The sequence below is a fragment of the Schistocerca nitens genome, chromosome 3 (genome assembly GCF_023898315.1).
Source record: "Schistocerca nitens isolate TAMUIC-IGC-003100 chromosome 3, iqSchNite1.1, whole genome shotgun sequence".
Lineage (NCBI taxonomy): Eukaryota > Metazoa > Arthropoda > Insecta > Orthoptera > Acrididae > Schistocerca > Schistocerca nitens.
In genome coordinates, this window is record NC_064616.1 from 450847028 (window position 1) to 450858457 (window position 11430).

Genomic DNA, 11430 nt, shown 5'->3' on the forward strand with positions numbered 1-11430 from the left:
CGACTGAGTGCAGTGGACGGTCGACGCATGCGCGTGCACGCTCTGCTGGCACGTGTGTGACTGCCCTTGTCCCTCTAGAGGCTGGGACCACAGCTTCTTCTGTAGACAACGGCTTTACGATCCCTTCAGCGGTTTTCATTTTGCAGTCTGTGGCTCGTTTCTTTTTGAATAACTCTTAAAAGTTTGGAAGATAGGAGGCGAGGTACCAGCAGAAGTAAAGCTGTGAGGACGGGGCGTCAGTCGTGCTTGGATAGCTCAGTTGGTAGAGCACTTGCCCGCGAAAAGCAAAGGTCCCGAGTTCGAGTCTCGGTCCAGCACACAGTTTTAATCTTCCAGGAAGTTTCATATCAGCGCACACTCCACTGCAGAGAGAAAATCTCATTCTCTCTGTGCCTTCCTTTCCAGTCCTGTTGGTTCTATTATCTCACCTAGATATATTAAGTGTTTGCCACTTTTGATTTGCTCATACTTTGTGTTTCATTTATGAATGTTAAAAGCAGTGCAGATGGTCTCTGTTTGTACGCGAGATTTTTTTTTCCAGCGCATCCTTTCAGTACTTTATCTGTTTTAGTGGTGCGGTTTCAAAATTTGTTAGTGTCCCTACGTACTCTTCGAAAACTAAGCAACGGATCTTAATGTTATCTCTTGTTCGTTACGTTGAGTGAGCTTCTAGTGATTTCTTACTTTTAATTATTTATTTCTCATTCCCTAATAACTTTATCTAACATGAGATTGAAGAGAAGTGGCGAAAATCCATCTCCTTGGCGAAAACCGGTTCTAATTTCTGTGAGCTCTGATTTTTCCCTCAAAACTTTACTTCGGACTTTGTATTCATGGGTGTTTCGCTTGATGATGCTTACTCTCTTTCGGTCTAGTCGCTGCACTTCTAGGATATCGAAAAGAGGTTGTCGGTCGTCCGAGTCAAATTCCTTCTTCAAAACGAGAAAAGTACCGGTGATTTGAATGTTTCAGGTAGTCTTTTGTTTTCGTATATTTTTGGCTGGAGAATCTGTTTTATGATGACTGTCCTGGTTGCTTGCCAGCTTGGTATTCGCCGATCTCATGCTCAAGCTGTGCTTGTGTTCTTTGAGGAACTATACGGAGGAATTAGATTCTTCTGTATTTATTTCCGCCTGTCCTGTTACTTTTCGTGCGAAGTAGATGGATGAGTGCGCATTTCCAGTCTTCCTATTTGTGTGTGTGTCAAATATCAGTAATGTTTTGTATAGATTACTGGAGCGTCTTTGTCCCTATATGCATAAACAATTCCGCGAAGATGCCGTCTTCCCCAGAAGTCCTGTTGGTTTTGAGATTAAGGACACGTTTTTTGATATGTAGTTGAAATTCTGGATCTCTGTAAAGAGTCTCCTCGAAGGTGGTTCTGGACAGTGGAATAGCTAACAGAAGTATCGATCTTCATCCCTACAGTTTACGTGATTTCTAAGAGCAAGTTTACCGTCCTACTTTCTGAACCATAGGTTCTGTGAAGTGTATCCGCAGATCTATCGTCTGAGTGTTATCCATAAGTCAAGTGTGTTGTGCTCCCTAAAACTCTTTTCAACAGAGGTCAGTTGGTCTTTCATGTGTCTCTTCTTTGTGTGTCTGATTAATTTGGCCACCTGCTTTCTGATTTCGTAAACGTGTCGTTTAGCTCAGGTGATTTTTTACTGTTATGTTTCTGGATAGCTCTCTTTCTTTCATCTAAAGCGTCTTCACATGCTGAGACTCACCACCGGTGTTGTGTGTTCTTCTTCTGTGGTTTAACTTTTTGACACTCTGTACGAATGTAGGTTAGGAAATGTTCCCAGGTGATCGCCTTTTCGTTCTACAGTTCCTTTTTTGTGCTGGTTCACTGGATCCTTTTTATGGCAAATTTCTCAAGGTGTGTTCTGTTATGGTATGTTCTTTGTCTGCTAAATTTAACTTTGATATGCAAAAGAAAATGATTCGAGTAGACGTGGTGGCTATATGATCGATCTGACATTCGCCAAGAAACTGTATTGGTGACCTCCAGGTCTCTTGGTTTCGGAGATGGTTTCCTGTGATCAATTGAGGGTATAACATTACCAATCACAGTTGCTAGTAATCCCATTCAAGTGGCCTCATCCATGGGTGTGTATCTTCACAGTAGGCTATCAAGATATATAGGTGTCTAATGGGTTACCATGTACAACTGGGTTTCTTTCTGATTCACTTGCGGTAATTATACATTATTTTCTTCAATACTTCTAATTTCTTGGTGACTTCTTCAACGATCGCTACAGGAAAATTATGTTGTCGACCCAGCTCTGTTTACTTGGAGATGATACAATTACAGTATAATTATCTGCTGTTCTGGAATCCAACAGCCATTTCTTGTAACAGGCCAGATGAAGAAATTAACAGCTCTAAGACGATGCATGGAGTGTATTAGTGCATCCTTGTCTTCTTTTCAAACTTAAAAAATTTTCAATCCTCCAACTACTGGCATATACACTAGCAAGACTCATTTTTCAAAGAAAGGTAGAGAACGAAACTGGCATGACAATTAACATCTCTAAGGAGTGACTGAGATGTGGATGCGGAACAAATCACTTGTCTCGATGTATTGATTAAATGTTTAGTTAATAATCTCAACACACTAATAAATTAATTTCACGGTAATTGAAAGGAGTAAGATTCGAGTAGCCACACCAGTATGCTCCTAAGGAACTGGAGATCTTTTCTGCGGATTTATGTACTGTTGTGCTATCACTTTCAAGTATTCAGGAGATTAATTACGAGGACAGACAGCCAACTTTAAATACCATGTCACTGTTTGTGTCGACAGAACACCGTTAAACGATCATCTCACGGAGGTATCTGCTGGCAGATTTTCATTAAAAAAAATAATAAAGTGGCCGGAGGCCCCTCTACGTATGTGTCTCCCCGGGCTCTCCGTTAGTTTTTTGACTCTACCAAAATTAGAAGCCGCAAGTGGAAACCGCCGTAGTTTGCCCTCTGATGCACTCGATACTTGGCAGTTTGAAAGAAGTGTGAAAATAAGGGTAGATCTGTTTTGATGCAGATGCCAACACTCAATTGTTTCCGAGAAAGTGACGTTCAGAGTGTCGATGCCACTTCATCAGTCCTCTCGCGCAAAGTTGGTAGTGCAATGGCTGGGAGAAGACCGCTGAATTTCAGCGCCCCGTGTTCCATTCCTACCTTATGCTATTTTTCCTCTCTGTGCGTTCCCCAGGAAGATATTTTCTGTCGCGAAAGTAAGTGACATCAGAATTTTCTACGACATTGTGGAATAAAACATAATTATTGACAAAAGAAATGAGCATTTCAAATCATATAAAAATAGATTTTCTCGTCATAAATCTTATGTAATCTTATATAATTCATGGTAATTAAAAACTGAAACCATATAAATTCTGAAACGTCCCCTTTGAAAAATTTATACACGACTGTCCTTAAACTGACACACAGTATTTTTAGCGCAACGCAATCTGACTTTCAATAATCCCTACAAAAGAATGGGCCCTGACTAACATTAAACTATACCTTTCACAAATCACTTACCTCACAAAAATCTTCGCTACTCAAGCTACTGCAATAAAGCGAGCGCCACTACTGCCAGCTAAATGAAAGATTCAAACTACTGAAGGCACTAACTACTGATAGGGATAGTTAGCAAATGAAAGATATTAATAGAGAACAAACAATGTATTTACCTTAATATCATTATATATATATATATATATATATATATATATATATATATATATAGCAGTTCATGACAAATTACAAAACTCCGCCATCTCTCTCCCCACATCCACCACTGCTGGCGGCTCACCTCCAACTGCGCAACGCTACGCGCTGTTAACATCCAGCTGCCGCTGCCCAACACTACAATGGCAGACAACAATGCAAACTAGCCACCGACTGCACACAGCACAGCCAGTGATTTTCATACAGTGCGCTACGTAACGTTGCCAATAAGAAAACATAAACAGCCTACTTACATAGCCCCCATGCTCCCCACAAAAAACTTTACAAATTGTTTTGGGCACTGGCCAATACAGATTTGAAAATTTTTTTCATAATTACAGTAAGAAAGATATCAAATGCACACACTTATTGATACAATGTCGGTCAAAAGCTAAAATTTTCTCACAGTCCATAAAGACAGTCCTGATCATTCATCACAGTAACATTGCAGTGTTTTTCTCAAAGTCTGAGCAGTAAAAGAAAATGCACACTGAAGTAGTGGATCTCCATGCAATCTTGAAAAAGTAGTGTTGTCCTTCCAACGGAAAGACAGTGCTGACTCTTGACATGCAGACAGGTATTGGTCCACAACAGAGCAAACCCACAGCATAGTCAGTCGAAATTTTGAACAGTATGGGTAGGTAGGTCATCACAGAGTAGACCCACTGTAGTCCTGGTAGAGATTACGGTATTGGTGGGCCACCAGAGGTGCAGACCCATTGCAGTCCTTATAGAAATAATGGTACTGGTGAGTCAGCAAAGATGCAGACCCACTGTAGTCCTTGTAGAGACGGCCAACAGCCATCTGTTGCGACTGTGCAGGTGCACAATCACCATCGAAGAGTCTTGCGGAGAATATAGCAAGTCCATGAACCACCACTTGTGCACTCACAAAAATTTTTTTTGAAATGTCCTTAAAACCAGCAATGCTGTTATCCAGTCCCTTGCTGAATTATTAACACACGTGCAAACACTATCAGTCCCTACTTCTCACATATTGTCCATATACTATGACCAACAAAAACGTGTGCAGTGAAATGTAACTTACAAGTTACTTAATTTGATGAACTGGTGTGAATTACAATTTTATAACATAAGAATACAATAACAATGGTACTAAATACATCATTAAAGAACATAACAATACAGATAACATTTGTAGTAAAACAGGCTTTACAAAAGAATCGAAATAAACATATACATCAGTGTTACAGGAATTATGACATGAGTACATACATAAAGATCAGAATAACTTTTGAAACATCACCCTCACATATGAGCAACAAAACAGAATAAATAATGTCTAAACATCTTTACAAAGTAAATGACATAGTATTAGAAAAATTCTACAACATAGCTCTCATCAGCTAAACACATAAAGATAGGAAAAACACAAATACACAAGGGTACACAAACACGTAGAGGGATGACACAAAAGGAAAGGACAGGGTTTGTTTTACTGCAGTATTTTGCATGGAGATCTCCCTTCGTTCATCATTATTCCCAAAAAGTCCTATCTATACCTGTTTTCTGTACTTTTTTTCGTTTAACTTCTCAATGCATTTCTTCCAATTCATCGCAACTCATTCTCTTATTAGTCTACCCCCTCTTAAGCTAACTTAAATCTACTGAGCTCATATGCTAAACTAAGGGACGAGGCAATGCAGCAGTACAAAACAAATAACACAAACAGCAATGACAAAAAAATGGACATTGGCAAATCAATTGCAATATTACGACTAATATAAGGCAATGAGCAGCAAACAAGAAAAATAAATCAGTAGTAAACTGGCTTAGCAGAGTAACACAAAGTCAAATTCAGTAACACTATGCCTGGCAAACAGCAGCAGCAAAAAAATAAAAAAACTTATATCTAAACATGACGTAGCTCAAGCAGAAAAAAATATTACACTAAATACCTATGTCACATCTTAACACTAGAGTGATGCATCACGAGAACTTACACTAGCAGATAAGTTACCAAATCGTAAAGAAATTATTTATGCAATTCCTGTGAAGGGAAATGTCTATTTATGTGCCCTCGTTTTCTTGGAAGTAGATCATAAATTTCTTATTGACTGGATCTGTAGGCATAAAATAACTATATTAGTACATATATTAAATTTTATTTTAACCAATGCTGCAGTGCAGCTAGAAACTAGATATTAAACAAAATGAGCAATCTCTCAACTAGAAAGACAATGGATGTAAAATGTTTCTCATCATTTCATTAGGCATTTTAGTAAATATCATAAATTAAGAGCTCCACAGGGTAATCAGATGTTTTCAAGTTCGAGCGTGTCGTATTTGCGATGCTTTCTACAAAGGAATGTCAATAGCGAGGATAATGGCCTGTTCTTTTTTTTTGCACCTAATGGCTTTCTTTTGTCAGACGTCTACCTCTCAGCTGGGCGCCCAAAACGCATTACGCCAAGGTCACTTACCTTTCTTGCTGAAATATTTACGACAGCAGTTACCGCTACAGTGGCAGTCTCATATAAAAAATTTCAGAGGTCGAGAATTTGCGTTGCAAATGTGTAGATACAAAATCTTATGAATATAACAGTGTCCAAAAAATTTTCGCCGGCATTGTGATACATTCACGCATTTACACACATTTCATAGCTCTTAAAGTACGATTCTTGGTTTCCAACATCCTTTTCATAAATCAGAGCCCCTAACCACTACTCATTATTACTTACCTTATTACACATATAAATATTCGTCGACACTTCTTCAATATTTCATCATAACAGATACATAGCATAATCAAATAACACATATAGCATCAGCTTATTGATCATAAATATATCGCAACAGCATAATACACATAGTCATCGTAATAATAAAATCATAACACCTCAGTCAACTCTCAAAATCGTCGTAGCTTCCTCCAATAATTTCAAAACCTAAAAAAAAATTCTCTGCTCATGTCAAAAGTGTCATCTGCCTCAAACGTACTTTAAAAATCGTGATCCCATACCAAACACATCATTCAAAGCTCTCATAGTATCACAATGGTTCTGAAAAAATATGAACAGATCACAAAGGACAGACAAAATACGATTTCATAAGTGTGAAGTTATCCATCTGTGTAATTACGTAAACATCTGTCACTGATGTAGTAAAAAAAAATGTTTATCTCTGTTACATGATCAGATAGCTGTGTAATTTGTGTGTTAGAGAAATATGGTACCGATGTGTAAAATTGTATAAGCAAATACCATATTAGCTAGGGCTCCTTGTGCTTGCCAAACACATGGTACACAAAGTAAGCGTGTACCCCCCTGAGGATTAATGTATAATACCCTCAGGTAATACAGATTACAGCAATGGAATGAAATGTATCATGGAAAACCTTTGTATCATTGTAATTCAAAAATCTTTAAAAATAAATGTTTTAAGTACAAAATTAATCACTCAAATACGTGTACTGTAGCGCTAAACTGTGCGTCATGTTGTAAGATAACCTCTGTGGAAGTCTCGTAGTTATCGTCCTCTGTAAGCAAAGTTCTGCTGAAGTCAATGTACTTACCTCATGATAAACAAAAGTGAAATGCTTTGCGTATAGATATCGTAGTTATTATGCTTATTGGCGTGATGAAGAAAGTACTGTACAGTAACGTATTGTTGTGCCACGAAAAAGGCTGTCTCATTGTTGCTATACCACAAAAGTTACTACTGAAACATGTTTTACTTTCCAGAAGAATTCAGAAAACTGTGCAGATATAAAACAGATACACAGCAAAAGCAACAAGGTAAATTGTGTCACACATTAGTAGCGTCGTGATAAAATCGTGTAGCTGTCACATAAACCCAGTAAACCAAATGTTGCATTAAAATCTCATTAGCAGTGCTGGTAAATGTTCTAAGAATGTGAGCCTGATAGTCGTTACGTAATCGTGCAACTTGTTGCAAGAATGTACAACACTGTGTCGTCTGTTCACTAATACAATACATTCGTAATTTCTGTTTAAATAAGTTCTCTTGGTTCTTGATTGGATATTTAACTTCAAACATTGTTGTTTGTTAACAGTTTGTTAAGTCTGACAAAGCATACTAGAAGTGTGAAGTGAAACGTTTTATGGCAAAGACAAAGTTAAAAAGCAGATTATCTTTCAATAAACGGTTTTACATGTGAAATGTGGTGTAAACCTTTACTCTTCCTAGTGCACAGAGTTTCAACTTCAAAGCAATTATCATGTTGTATACATCGGTAAAGAATGCTAAAATTTTTCTCAAGGCTAGCGTCTTATGATATTTTTCTCGGAGCCAGCGGGCGCACGCGGCTGCCTGCTTGTGCGAGTCATTGTCTGTCTCTTTGTTGGCGGGCACCGTTATTGGGATTAGGAGACCTAGCTTCTACAAATTCACTTTGCCGAGAGGGCCCTGCCCTGTTTAAATCCCGCCAGTTCTGATGCAATTCAGGTCTGTCGTTACGATCACATCGTCTGTCGTCATGTCGGTAGTTCCTGTAGTTTCTTTCTTGTCGGTTAAGTGGTGGAGAATTTCTCCCTGAATCGTAACTGCGCGCTGGACCGTTGCGTCTAAAGTTATTCTGTCTCCCTTGATAATAATTATTTTGGTTCCCAAATTGTCTGTTTCTCTGATTGTCTCTGTGATAGTCACTACTGCAGAGAGGTGATCTATCCCTGTAATTATTACTACTCTGCCAACGGTTGTCATACGGGTGGTGTCTGTTTTGGTCACGATATGTGTTGTGAGAATAGCCTTGTCGTGTCCAGTTATTATTTCTTTCATCGCGGAATTGTGACAGATGTGACCTGTAATTGTTGTGCTCCTGTTTCCGCGTTCCCCGATTGTCAGTGTCAATCTCCAGTTCTTGTAACAGTCCCTGAAAAGCCTCAATGTCTTCTTTGCAACGTCCTGCTAAAATAATATGTCATAAATGTTCAGGTAATTTGATTAAGCAAATGCAGATGAGTTCTGAGGGGCTGTATGGGTTTGACAGGTACTGATTCTTGTGCAACATGTCTTCAAAATATTTCACAAGACTGGAGAATTCAGATTGTTCGAAATGTTTCATCATTATGATGCCATGTTTTACTCGGTCTTGTGTGGCTTGAGACCAATATGCTGAGAGGAAGGCATGGTAAAATTCTCCTTCACTGTGACAATCGTGAATGACCGATCGCATTCTTATAGCTGGTTCATTCTCTAAGTAGCCACACATAAATTCTAATCTGTGTTCTAACGACCAGTTGGGAGGAAAACAATGAGAGAATTGATGGAGCCATGCTTGTGGATGAATGTCGTTGCCAGAATTCTTAAATGTTTTGAATTTGCGTGTAGTAATGAACAGCTTATAGTCAAAATCATCGTGTCGGCGAGTAGCATATCGGTCATTGTTACGTCGTGTCGGCGGTTCCATCTCAAAATTCGGTGCACCTTGCCAATTTCTTTCATAATTTCCAAAATGCCCTGTGTTATTATTTTGCGTCTTTTCCGTATTTCTATGTCCCTCTTCCCGTGTTGGAGCGCGAGTGTCCTCTGAAATTTGTAATTTTTGTTTTACTTGTGCCAACTGATCTTGTACTTCCCGGATTTCTCTTTTGTACTGTATATTGATTTGATTTTGATTGAATTTCCTAATTTGTTCGCACTCTTCTGTGTCATTAAAGACTACCGGTTTTGTGTCATTCAGATTATCATCTACCTTCGTAGATAAATTAGTGAACTGATCCGAAAGTTCGGCTACTTTCTCCGATAGTGTACTTATTTCCTCAGTGTGTTTTTCTGAACCAAGTTTCAGAGTATCTACTGTGTCCCCTAAGTTTTCCTGAGTTTTTGCAAGTTGCGTAACCGAATCGGTAGATGCAACTGAGTCAAATTTAGCTTGCAAGGTCTCATGATTTTCATGAACAATAGTTTGTAGTTCTTTTATGGCTGCTTCGTGATTCTGTAATGCATTTTCATGCCGCAAAAAAAAGGTTGAAAATGCTCACAAATTTGAGTTTTTACGTCATTACAGACCTTTTGACATTTCGATTCAATGTTATGTAGCTCAGTAGTTAAATCTTCACGTGTTTGTTCCAGAGTTTGTTCCAATGAGTCTAACTTTTTAAGATTTTGTTCCACTGTGTCTAACTTTTTAAGATTTTGTTCCAGTGTGTCTAACTTTTGAAGCTTTTGCTGTGTTTGTCTCTGATTTTGTTCCATTGTGTCTAACTTTTGAAGACTTTGTCCCATTTGTCTCTGATTTTGTTCCATTTGTTGCATTAATTGCAATAATAATGTATTAGTGTCTGGAATCTGTTTCTCTATGCTTTTTGGCAGTGCATTTTCACCGGCAACATTCACATTTTGACAAGCAGAAAATGTGTCTTGACTCATTTGAGAAAACGGTGAGGACCCAAAACCTAAGTCTACAGTATTTGCAATATCGTGTTCTGTCATTTCGGATTCCTGAGGCGAGCTGTTGCCGACCGATCGATCGATAATGCTTCCCTGTTCACTACCTGTTTCACTGTCTACACCATTATTTGCCGCCCGCTCCATTTCCCTATGCACAGTTACCAAATTACTACTTCCAATGTCTGTTAATTCATTACACAGTGGTGCTGATAAGCTACGCTCGTCGTCACTACTATTTCTCAGTTTACTTTGGAGCCTAGTGTTACGTTTTTCACACGCCATTATTGTCACAATATTTCACACGATAACACAGAAAAGCACAATTTGAAGAGCAAAAATAAGAGAACACATTAACATAGCACTGAAAATATTATCTAGTTAATTGCAAGCGCAGCTGCGAAATACTTGGTGCAAATCTAAATGCATGCCACAACTGTGTACAACAATGAAAAACTACAACTACAAAGGAAATTCTCTCTACAATTACGCGCTAGCAATAAACAATAGCTACACTAATTACACAAACTACAAGAAAAAAATCAGAAGATTGCAGTGAGGTATCCTCGGCTAAGGGTCGACATATGAAACGTCCCCTTTGAAAAATTTATACACGACTGTCCTTAAACTGACACACAGTATTTTTAGCGCAACGCGATCTGACTTTCAATAATCCCTACAAAAGAATGGGCCCTGACTAACATTAAACTATACCTTTCACAAATCACTTACCTCACAAAAATCTTCGCTACTCAAGCTACTGCAATAAAGCGAGCGCCACTACTGCCAGCTAAATGAAAGATTCAAACTACTGAAGGCACTAACTACTGATAGGGATAGTTAGCAAATGAAAGATATTAATAGAGAACAAACAATGTATTTACCTTAATATCATATATATATATATATATATATATATATATATATATATATATATATATATAGCAGTTCATGACAAATTACAAAACTCCGCCATCTCTCTCCCCACATCCACCACTGCTGGCGGCTCACCTCCAACTGCGCAACGCTACGCGCTGTTAACATCCAGCTGCCGCTGCCCAACACTACAATGGCAGACAACAATGCAAACTAGCCACCGACTGCACACAGCACAGCCAGTGATTTTCATACAGTGCGCTACGTAACGTTGCCAATAAGAAAACATAAACAGCCTACTTACAATTCCAATACTTTCATTTCTACTACGATTTCTGATTTTATGCTTCAAAACAATCAGTGCTTTCCAAGGGTCATATCTATCACAAAAAACATTCAAAGCATAAAAATTAGGGGCACCGTGAGTAACGTGCCGAGTCACACATG

At 38.5% G+C, this 11430-nt stretch overlaps 1 non-coding gene across 1 annotated transcript; it reads left to right on the forward strand.

Annotated features, from left to right (window-relative positions):
• Positions 1–243: 243 nt before the first annotated feature.
• Trnar-gcg (transfer RNA arginine (anticodon GCG)) lies at positions 244–318 on the forward strand. Its single transcript has one exon. It is a non-coding gene; the product is annotated as a tRNA-Arg (tRNA).
• The last annotated feature ends 11112 nt before the right edge of the window (positions 319–11430 follow it).